Here is an 11,596-nt window from a genome sequence, read left to right on the forward strand (position 1 = left end):
TCTAAGAGCTATATCAGCTATATGTCATGTGTATATCATAAGTAATGAATAATAATTGCTTCAATTTCCTTAGTCCTTATATTCTCAACTCTGTATTAAGGCAAGTAAGTTATTTATTCCTTACAAAATCTCGGTTGTGGGGAGGGGTACTTTTATTATCTCCACCTACACTTAGATCTCAGACTTAGAAAGACCAAGGGATTGGCCTGACATCCAAGTGCCAGTGAATGGCAGAGCTGGGACTGGAACTCAGCTCCATCTGACTCCACAGCCCACGCTGTCACCCACCACAGGATCCTGCCTCCACAGCAGGAAAAGACAATTAGAGTATTTAAGAATCAGGGCTTTACTTATGCTTCCATCAGGGAGAAAAGTCATCAGTTAATGTCAGGAAGGGTTCATGCCTTGGTTAAAGTTGGCAGGTAAAACACATTTATTGTGGAAATCATTCCTTCAGGTTCAAGACGGCAAGAAGCAAACTGAAAAATAATCTCTGTAAGTAGGTTTACAGAACACCCTCCCTAGGCAATGTGAGCACCATCTCTTCTCAACATTATGGTCAGATTGTTGCTAACTTCAAAGAGTTATTAAATTTGGAGACTATCAAGCCGGGGAGGAGGGGAAGATGGAGCTTGGGCAGAGCTTACATGGGCACAGAGGGGTATGAGGATAGGGAGGCAATCTCTGGAGCAACTTGTAGGTGAAAATGTTTACATAAACCGTAAGTTTTGCCTTGGCTGGGAAGCTTAGTTAGTTAGAGCGTCTTCCCGAGATGTCCAGGTAGCAGGTTCGATCTCTCGTCAGGGCACATACAAGAAGCAACTAATGAATGCATTTAGGGAAACAACACATCAATGTTTCTCTCTCGCTCTCTTAAAAAAAAAAAAAAAAGGTGTAAGTTTCAATCTGCTAGGGATTCATTGCTTAAACTAGTGTTGGAAAGTGAATTCCCTAGTTCCCTCTTCCAGATGTGAGGGTTGTTTCGCAGGCAGGTATAATGGTATCACCACTAACTTAATAACAGGCTGAAAACCAGCCTGTCATCTCAGCCTCTCCAATCACCAGCTGTGGGACCCTGGACAAGTCGCTTAACCCCAATGGACCTCAATTCTCGTCTGGAAAAATAAGACAATTGGAATAGATTATCCCTTGCAGCAATTCTGTGAATCAAGAAGAATTTACAGCTGTTGCTATTCATTGGGTTCAAATTAAATCCTCTCATTACTTTATCTCTTGCTAGAATGTGACCTCCTGAAAAGCACAGGGTATGGTAGGTGGCTCCTAGGAGGAGCTCAGAAAATTGTTCATTGATGGTATCTACAAAATATACAGGAGGACAGACGGCCAAAGACCCTAGGGTATGTCAGCTGAGCTCTATTTTAGGATGGAAAGTAGCATTCATCCTGATATTTACCAAATGCTTACTAATCTGAAGAAATTGCTTTCATTTAAAATTGTAACTAAAAGCACACAGTAAAATAATATGTAAAGAATATTCCCACCTTACAAAAAAGAAAATATAATAAGATAAATAGCTGTTAATGGATCAAAAATGTTGAAGGAGCGTACACAAAACAATTGAGAGTCGTTTTCTGGGCAAGAAGTTACAGCAGCAATACGACTGATCTTGACTTTTACACCATGTGCTTCATTACGTCTGCATTTGTACAACACTGTAGTGCGTATATAATGGGATTAATTCATTTTTTTATTGCAAAATTACTCTAATTGTTCCAAACTAGCCAGGCCAGGAATTGTTTGTGCCACATGTTACATGTCAGCCCATGGTAAAAACTAAACCCCAAGGATTTCCTCAAACCTAGAGATACTGTTTTGCTTTTACACTGAGGAAAAAACACACACAGAGAGACAATGTTTTTTCCAGTTAATACAAGTGCGAATGAAAAGGTCTTACTTTTTTTTCTTTTCTTTTTTTTTTTCAGTTCCTGTGACCCTCAAGAGAAAAGGCTGCGGGCTGATTATTATAGCATTTGAGTGTGGGGGTTTACGTAGAAGCGACAGCTAGCCAGGCCTGGAAATGGGAATAATGAGAAAGCATTCTCAGCTTGTAGAGCTGTGAACTGAACAGCATTACCCTCAACCAGATTTTATTTCCTGTTAATTATATCCGATTTCACTTGATTATGGATATTATTGAATTTTAAATGTTGGGAGACTGGGGGTCACTGCTCCATGCTATTCATCAGGAACATCAATAGAAAGAGCACCCTAGAAGCCCTTGACCGTCAACCGTGCAAACACATTACCCCCTCATCGTGACAGATATGCTCCAGTAATTATGATCACCTTTTCTTCAGTCTGTGTCTGGGAGCATTTCTAGCACACTCAATGCCATAATGCCTAAAGAAAAAGGCCCTTCTAGCATAATGGAGGCGATGTAAAATCTGTGCATTCGTGTCGCATCAAAATTTATGACCTTCGCACAAAGGGGTATTTATTTCCTACGTGTATGCATTTCTGCGTTCTGCTGTTATTGATGAGTGGGAAAAGATAAATGTAGCGTAGGGAGAGAAAAGAATGGCTGGAGAGGAGCTAACGGCTACTTCCCTTCCACCGAACCCAGACACGCCCCCGAAGCCCTGCACCTAAAGATGTGGTGAGAGCGGAAGGTAATGGGGTGATCTGAGAAGCAGAAGGATTAAGTGGGATGAGTAAAGGTTTTACACCCAGACCTGGGTTTGACTCAAGCTCTAGTTTGAGAGCTTGGGTAAGCTAACGCACCTTTCCAAGGTCTGGTTTGCTCAGCTGGAGAATGGAGACACTCATGCCCATTAAAGCATGCCAAAGAAATTAAGGAAATAATATATGTAAAGCCCCTTCTATACTTGACAGTTGTACCTTGGATGCTACTTAGTAGATAGATTCCTCCTTAAAATGTCCTCCATTTATATCTCTTTCTCCTTTCCATCAATGCTATTTTTCTTGCTTTCTTATTTTGGGGCAGAAACACCAAGCTTTTGTTTGTTTGTTTGTTTGATCGCTTGCTTGCTTGTTTTTAACTTCTGACCTCAAATCTTCAAAACAGGCCAGTAGTGCCATAAGTCAAGACTAGCCAAGCTGATGGGTAGAATAATTTCCTTCTTTTTCCATCTTGGATCTTAAAAAACTAAAAAAAATATAGTATATGTATAAACAGCATACATATACTTACAAATGAAGACAATCTCTACAATGTCCATTAGCCCTGAGATGTATGAATAGATAGACAGGTAATAGATAGCGCTTTTATTCAACTTTTATTTTTTCCCTCTTGGCCTTTTATACTGTGAATATGTGTACTAATTAGCAGGTCAGCCAGGTCATGAAACTGTTTATTAACAGCTCACACCACCGTGTCGAATGGTGTTTCCTTTGTTATTTTCAGTTAGGGCCCATGCCATACACAGTGTAACTGCATTCTTACACCAGTGTTGGAAAGAACAGGGCTGGGACCAGTGTGAAGAGAGTCAGGCATTTGCATCCAGGCACAAAATTTAAAGGGATGTCAAAAACTCAGTAATCAATATAAACAATATGTCTAACACAATGTTTAAAAAAAATCAAAATTAATGCAAAAATACCCAAGGTGAACAAAACATCAACATTTTAAATAAAGATAAGAACCAACCCTGACTTTCAGGACACTGCCTCCCTCAGCTCACCCTGATCCTGGCCCTGGGTGGCCCTGCACTTGAAATCAGGAACTGGGGTTCTGGCCCCAGTTCTCACCCTATTTAGCTACATGGCCCTGGGCAAATCACCCAGCCTCTCTAGTTCTCAGTCTACCCATCTGGTTTCACTTGGAAGTCTGATACTAAAACTTCCAGTAAAGCTTTGAACTTGAAAGTGCTGATTTTCTATAACATAAAGTCGCATTATAGGGGCATTAGGAATGACTCAAAAGAATAAGTCATTTGCTTAGGCAGTCATTCAATCCAAAGTGTTTGCTGAGCAATTATCATGTGAAAAGCACTTTGTTAGGTGCTAAAAATACAAAGTGGAGGACTACAGAAACACACACGAAAAAGGAAGCCAACCCTAATGCTAAAAGGTCAGGACACTTTTCCCTGAAAAATGTCTTTGACCAAAAGGACTAGTGGAGTTAAGCTTAGGAAGGATGGAATTCCAGAGAGAGAGAACAGCATGGCCAAAGACCTGAAGGCAAAAACAAATACCTCAGTTGGAAAACTATGAGTTTAGTATGGCTGAAGCACAAATAGGATCAATGAAACAAACAAACAAAAAATCAGTCTTTGATTGCAGAACAATAAAAAAGAGTATTTGGCAGAATGTAATGCAAAGAGCACTGGTCAGACCTCGGTTCCAGTCACTGCCCTTTTGTCAACTGGTTAGATAACAGGGCTTCCATACCACTAGGCTTCTATTTTCTAAAACACCACAAACATTTCCATGAACAAGAGAGGTTTTTAATTCACCCCAAATGCTGTAAACGTCATACATGAGCTATTTAGAGTTTACATCCCTCGGTAGCAAAGAAGCGCTGTAATTAATACACGTAGTCACTTCCCTAAAAGCAATTTGCTAAGTAGCTGTTGTGTGATGCCCATGAGCCTGAATAATGTGAGGACCAGCCTCAAAGCAAGCAAACGTTTGTTGTTGTTTTGGGTAGACACACGCAGCATGCGTCTCCTCCACCTAGACGTATGATGGTAGACCTGGTCTGCTCCTGTCATATTCATGTCTGTTGGTTTAATTCCTGCACTTAGGAAGATAGGATTACAGCCAGATATTTATAACCAACCAAAATATTTTTAAACCAATGAGGAAACACACAATCTCTAGAGTCTGGAGCATAAAGTCAAAGCTTGGTGTTTTCCACCTCACTGCTGTCACACATAATACCTACTATTTATTGAGCATGCACTCTCTGCCAAGCTTCACACATATTAACTCATCTAGTCCTCACAACTGTAGGCAATGGGTTAAGATGGTTATCTCCATCATAAGAGCAGGAGTAATCTGAAGCACAGAGAAGTAAATTGTGTGCTCAAAGTCACGCAGTTGATAAGTGGCACAATCAAAATTTAAACACAGCCTAACTCCAGAGTCTGTGTTCTTGGTCACTGTGCTACACAAACTAAGTTTATCATCCTGCGTGCCCAGGGACACCCTTAAAGCACAGCACGCAGACACTGCTTCAGTTCCTAGAGCACTCAAGGATCTAAATTCTCTGGGCATCAGTAAGCAGCTCAGTAATTTAGTTTTGGGGGAGAAGAGCATTCCCCCTATCGGTCTTCAAATCCCTCTTTCCATATTCTTGGAAAGAGGTCTCCCTCTTCCCCTGTCTCTTCTCTCATGCTCTCACTTCTCCATAGACACCAGCTCTTTCCATCTGTTACCCCCTGATAATCACTGCAGTCGAGGCTCACTGAACCTTCTCCCTTTGGCCCCATAACTCTTTCCTTGAGCAGACATCATAAATGACTGATAGGAACACCTCACCTGGATTTCCTCAGCTCCCATTCCCCACTGAACTCCCTGAAATACAGCTTCTGAGCATGCTGCTGGACTAAAATTGCTTTCTTAATAGTCACCAGTGAACTTGTCATTGTCTTTTTTCAGTTCTCTACTTTCTGTCCTTCCAACATCTCTGCACTTAAAATCATCCTGGTAATTTATGCCTCCGATGAGAGGACATAGTTTGTAAGATTATTAAAATGGGCGTTGAGACCTCATTCTGCCACTTACTGGCTTGGTAACTGTGGACAAGCTAATGGAATCTCTGTCTCAGGCATCTCAGCTGTCAAGGGGAGAAGGGAACCTCAGGTGGCATGGGGATTAAACAAGGTTCCACACGTGGGCCCTCACACAAGGCCTGACCCACAGGTCAGATGCGTTCAGTGAGGTCGGACCACCACGTCTCATGATTCTCTTAGGCTTTTGTTTTCACACCAATTCTTTCCTTTCTTGTCTAAGTATTCTATGATAGTTGTTTTTCTCCTAGTTCCTAAATTTTGCAAAATGCTAAGACTTAGTCTTTGGCTTCATGGTTTCCTGCTCTCTCCATCCTCTCCCTTAAAGAAAATAATAGTTGGCATTTACCATGAAATCACTACACACTGGGATCTATGCTATGTGCCTTCCAGATGTTCCAGTGTCACCCCAAAATCAATTTCTACAAAACAGCACTAAGCCTTTCACTCCTCTGAGCTCACCTCCCTCCCCCATTCTTTGTCCACCATTCATCCAGCTACTAAAGGTCAAACCCAAGTGCTACCTTTGACAACTCCTCTTTCACCCCCTGTAGTCAACCTGAAAACAAAGTCTCATGTTTTTGTCCATTCTAACATCGCTTATTGGGATTTTAAGGATTTTTAAGATTGTGACTCAGTATATGTGGGTTTGGTTAGTAAGGGATTCAATCCCTAGGGCTGCATGATTATGACTGGAATGTGGGTGGTCAGGCCCTCGTCCCAGGATACCAAGATGCTATGAGCTCTTTAATATGAGACCATGGGGCTTACAAACTCCCTGGCCCAAGATTATCTTAAAAGTTAGAGCAAAGTACATGGAATCAGAAAATCCTAACAAATCAGCAGGAAAGAGAGAGACTCACATTTACTAACAGCCTACTACGAATGAAGAATTGCACAAAGTTGGACTGACAATATAATTTTTTAAATATAAAAATGTGATGTCACAATGCTGCTTTCTTATTGGCACTTCACAGGACAGTTCCTTATGGAGGTAGTCTCCTTGGATCATTTTGTCACTGACTTCCCAAAGGTTGATCACCTTGGACAAACGGAAGTCTACTACTAGGTGATTCCTGCATAAGAATACTAGGTGACCCGGTTAATAATGCGGATTAATTTTTAACCGGTTAATAATGCGGATTTTGTGCGTTTGGGATTCTCAAAATAAATCCACTTTTCATCGCCAGTCACAATTCGATGCAAAAAAGACTTTCTTTCGTGCCGTTGAAGCAACATTTTACTGATGACTTTTCAGTTTTCCACTTGTCTTTTGTTCAGTTGATGTGGCACCCATTTTCCTTCCTTTAAAAAGTTTTCCCATTGCTTGTAAACAATCAAAAACTGTTTGCTGAGCAACGTTTAATCTTCCTGCAAGTTATTTTTGAATTTGACACGCATCTTCATCCAATAATGCTTGTAATTGTTGGTCTTCAAACTTTTTCGGTTGACCTGGAAATTTTTTGTCTTTCACATAGAAATCATCACTTTCAAAGCATTTGAACCAGCATTCACAAGTATCTTGAGATGGAGCATGTTCACCATAAGCTTCCGGAAGTATACGATACCTTTCAGGACACTTTTCTTCAAAATAAAGTAATGAGTTAAAACCTCCCACAAATGCTCTTTTTTTGGCACGAAATTCAACATTTTTAAGTGTAAAAATATCTGTGATATTAACACCTTCAGAAAATTTGACGTGAAGTTTTGAAACTTGTTGTCAATACAACAAAATAGCATACATATCAAATCGCATATATATCAACATATGTGCAACTCCATCTATTGAAAAAAATCCGCATTATTAACCGGGTCACCTAGTATTCTTTTGCAGGAATCATCACTTCATGACTGGACTTCCTCATTCACTGATTTAATCATTCATTCAACAAATATTTATTGAATTTCTACCCTGTAGCAAGCCTGTGATGAATGCTGGAGGTGCAGCTGTGAGCAAAATACAGGGAAGTGAGCTACACAAGTGAACGCTGAGGAAGTAGGGGGTAGGATAGGAGCACACAGAAGGAGGCCCTTCTTAGATTAGCAGGATTCTCTTTTCTCACTAGTCTCCTAGTCATAGCTCTTTTGCTCCACCCCCACTGCCTCCATCCTCATCACTTCACACCTATATTTCCACAATAAGCTCCTTGCCTCCAGTCTCACCACCTCCAATCCATCCTCCACACAGTAGTCACAGCTTTCTTTCCATAATGCAAATCTTATCATCCCAAACTTTCCCAACTTTTGAACTCTCTCCTAGCCTTTTGGATAAAACTGAAGCTCTTTTGCTTGGGATATTTCCATTCATACTTGATCTCTGACTCTCTCTCTGGCCTGATGGTTTGCTATGCCATGTAGCTAAAAATCCACATCTCTCACTGCAGCCTACAGAGCTACTTCCAACTCTTACATAGTTTTTCCTGCCTAGAAAGTCCTTCTCTACTCCTTGTCCTTTAAGACTCAGCTCACCACAACCTCCCTAAGAAACCTTTTTGACCTTCTTTCCCTCCTGTAGATGATGTCTAATCCCTTTGTGCTTACAAGAGCAACCTGGGCATATTTGTATCCAAACACTAACTCCATGTCATTAGTTGTTAGTGTCACCCAGTTGCTGTTCATCTCTGTATCCACACTCCAGTGCCATGTGCTCTACCCACATGGCTTATAGTTACCCTAATTCATTGGGCAATCTCACAAATTTCCTCCGCCTGGAATGTCCTTTCTATCCTTCCCTATCTGGTAAAAGACTACTCATTTTTTAAAAAAATATCTCAGAGATCACCTGCTCCAATCCCCCAGAGGAAGAAAAAAAAATCATTTACATGTCTGTGCTATTGGCACTTGATCTGCCCTACAATTATACCAATTAATCAGACTGCATCACGATTAGCTAAATACTATATTATGCTTCCTCTTCCTTGAAAGCTGGAGCTATTTTTTTTTTTACTTCCTTTTGTGTGTTTTTCTCTCCAGCATCCAGCATATAGTAAGTGCTGAGGTATGTTGTCTAAATGTGGGAAAACCCAGGAGTAAGGATGGAGTGAATAGCATGTATGTTAAGGGCTTACAGTCAAGTACAGAGCTATCCTACCCTTTAATTATTTCATGTGTGTTAATCTTGTATTCACAACTAGATCATAAACTCTTTGAGTGCCAGGACTATGTTATACATTTTGACATGAACTCCAGTGCTAAGTATGGGATAGGTGGTCAATGAATACTTGTAAATACAGTCTAATATAATCAAATGAATTGAACTTGCAGATGTAGGAAAAGGAAATAGATCATAAAGGGAGAAAATGCAGCTTGAGTAAAAAGCAAAAAAATAATTTTAATCTTTTCTTGCCACATTTGGCAAAGAAAATGATGACAATGTTCACCATGAAATAAAAAGGACATATCCTGACAATTATATTTAAACCCCTGCTATGCCAATTTCAACTTGGGACTATTTCTGGAAAGGTCTTTACTTCACTAGTTGTTTTAAAAATAAAAAAACTTTCAGGTTATCTTACTGAAAGCTTTTTAAATATCATAAAAGCAAAGCTGTTTTTAATAATATGCATCACTTTTCCAATTTCTTTTTATTCCTTTTCAAAAACTTCTTCACTTTTCACTATGTTAACTTCTGAATCAAGCTACCTTTCATATGTGAGCTTTCTCAATTAACCTCATGCATAACACGTTTTCTCCCACTTCAAAAAAGTTACAAAATGTTAAATATTAAAAACGGTCCCCAGAACAGCAGAGAGATGTCCTCCACCTGTCATCTTAATGGAAGAGAATACCTTCTGACAACCCACAGCCACAAGTCCTGGATCCAGCTTCTGGTGTTTTCCTCTGTCAGCATCCCCACACTTCTACAAACCCAAAGCTCCTGAGGTACAGAACCCAAAACATACCGGTCTGCCCTTCCCACCGTCCACGTCTAAATAGAGCATCAAGATAGAAACTCTCACACATGGCACTTTCTAGACTTGAAGAACGGATTTGTAATTGTGCTGAAGGTTAGCCTAGGAATAACCAAGTCTTGGATACTCCAGATGTGACATTCCAGAAATCTCCAAATTAGAGTCCCACTGATGAATAAAAGCCAACAGCCGAAGTAGAAGGGATCCACTCCGTTAAGGCTGCTGAATACCTTGCCTCACGCTCGACCTTTTCCTGCCTTAATGGGCCTCTAGTCACTCCTCTCCTAAATGACCATAGACTGGCCCCCTTCTACTTGCCTTTGTCCCAGTCCTGGACTCCTCACACGCTAACCCAGTCCCTGCGGTTTCAAGGAGCCATTCGATTTGAAGCAATTCCCAGGAGCACTCTGAGACCCCGCCACAATGGACCTGGCATTTTAGGGAATCCTTTTCTGGGGACCTCTTCCCTGGGACCGAAAAATATCAGAACGGTGCCTGTCCGCCAGCTACATATCAGGCTGCAGAGAATCTTTCCCACGAAAGAGGCTAAAGGGAAAATGATATCCCCACAAAGAAAAATAACCCAGAATCCTCCACATATTCTACGTGTGTCACAAAACCCCAGGGCAAAAATAAAGCCCAGCTTCCCCCTGCTGCCGCTGCTGCCACAGCAGCCCAGCCCAGCCCAGCCCAGCGCCCAGTGCTGCCGCCTGGGTGTGCGTGAGGACAGCACCTTCCCGGGGGGAGGAGATCCCGGCGCCCAGCGTTTCTAGAGGTGATTATGGCAAGCCTTTCAGTAACTCATCATTCATCCCGCACTGACCCGAGCCTCACCCCGGCGCCTCTGGCACGGGCACTGAACGAGAAAGCCAAAGGCTGCCCCTCCAATCCTCCAGGTGACAACCCCACCCCAGCCCCCAATACGTCTAGGGTGCGGGGGTTGGGAGAAGGCAAGGATGACAGGTGCCCACGCCTGAGGGAAAATCAACGCCCAGGCTTACAGATCTGGGGGAGAATCCCAGCCCCCGCCCAGGCGGGAGATACTTGGCATCTGCTACCTGCAGGGCGCCCCCGCTCGCACACCGGCTCCGTCGCAGCCCCAATGCAGCCGCGAGGGTGGAATGGGACGGAGGGAGCCTCCACGCCCCCTTTGTCTCCACGTTTCCCAAATGACAGGGGAGGAAAGTTTACGAGCTGGGACGGTGCAGCTTTCTGCCGGGTCCATCTGACACCTCGGGAGGCGAGCCTCCCTGCGATCTCCCCCTCGCCTCGCACAGCCCCCGCGCCGCGTTCATCTGCACCTGGAAACCCACGAGCCGGATGTGGGCCACCTGCGCCGGCACGTCCGGCCGGGTACCTGGCCCCTGCCCGGCGTCTGGGAACTGCCCGCGGCTGCGGGCGCCCTACTCACCTCTGGTGGCGGCGCGTCCTCCCGCACGCCCTACTGGGCCGTCCCGCTCCCGCGCGCGAGGCGCATTCAGGCGGCGGCCGGAGACACGCTCCCCGGGCTCTGCTGCATTCCCCTGCGTGGGAGAGCGAGCCGGCGGGCGTGCACGAGTGTGTGTTTGTGCGAGTGTGTGTATGTGTGTACGAGTGTGTGCGCGCGCGCGGGGCGGGGGTGCGCGGATCACAGATCCCCCTCGGCGCCCATCGCGCGCTCTGCCTCCGCCTCCGCCCCCTCCTAGCGCCGCGGCTCGCGCGGGGTCCAGGTTTCAGGATCTCGTGTTTGTTTAATGAAAGGAAGGAGCAAAAGGCTGGCGGGGAGGGGGCGGAGGGGGGCGGGAGAGGCGGTGAGAGCGCCGGGCCGCGCATGCTCAGAGAGGGACACTGAGCGCTCACTTCGGAGCTCAGGCGGAGGGAGGCGGGCGATGCGGGTCGAGGCGAGAATGACGGCGCCACCCGAGCCGCAGGGGCTCCACGGGGTTCCCGGGAGGCAACTGGGAAACCCCACAGCAAAGGTGCGCTCTGCGC

At 43.9% G+C, this 11,596-nt stretch overlaps 1 protein-coding gene across 2 annotated transcripts in view; it reads right to left on the bottom strand.

Moving 5' to 3' along the window:
* PLPPR1 (phospholipid phosphatase related 1) overlaps positions 1 to 11,350 on the bottom strand; it is a 191,939-nt gene extending 180,589 nt beyond the window's left edge. For both annotated transcript variants that reach the window (XM_036330185.1, XM_036330184.1), the window contains exon 1: positions 11,037 to 11,350. The gene's annotated coding sequence lies outside the window, so the exon portion shown is untranslated. The remainder of the gene's footprint in view (positions 1 to 11,036) is intronic.
* Positions 11,351 to 11,596: the final 246 nt, after the last annotated feature.

Source organism: Myotis myotis, unplaced genomic scaffold (assembly GCF_014108235.1).
Source record: "Myotis myotis isolate mMyoMyo1 unplaced genomic scaffold, mMyoMyo1.p scaffold_m19_p_12, whole genome shotgun sequence".
Lineage (NCBI taxonomy): Eukaryota > Metazoa > Chordata > Mammalia > Chiroptera > Vespertilionidae > Myotis > Myotis myotis.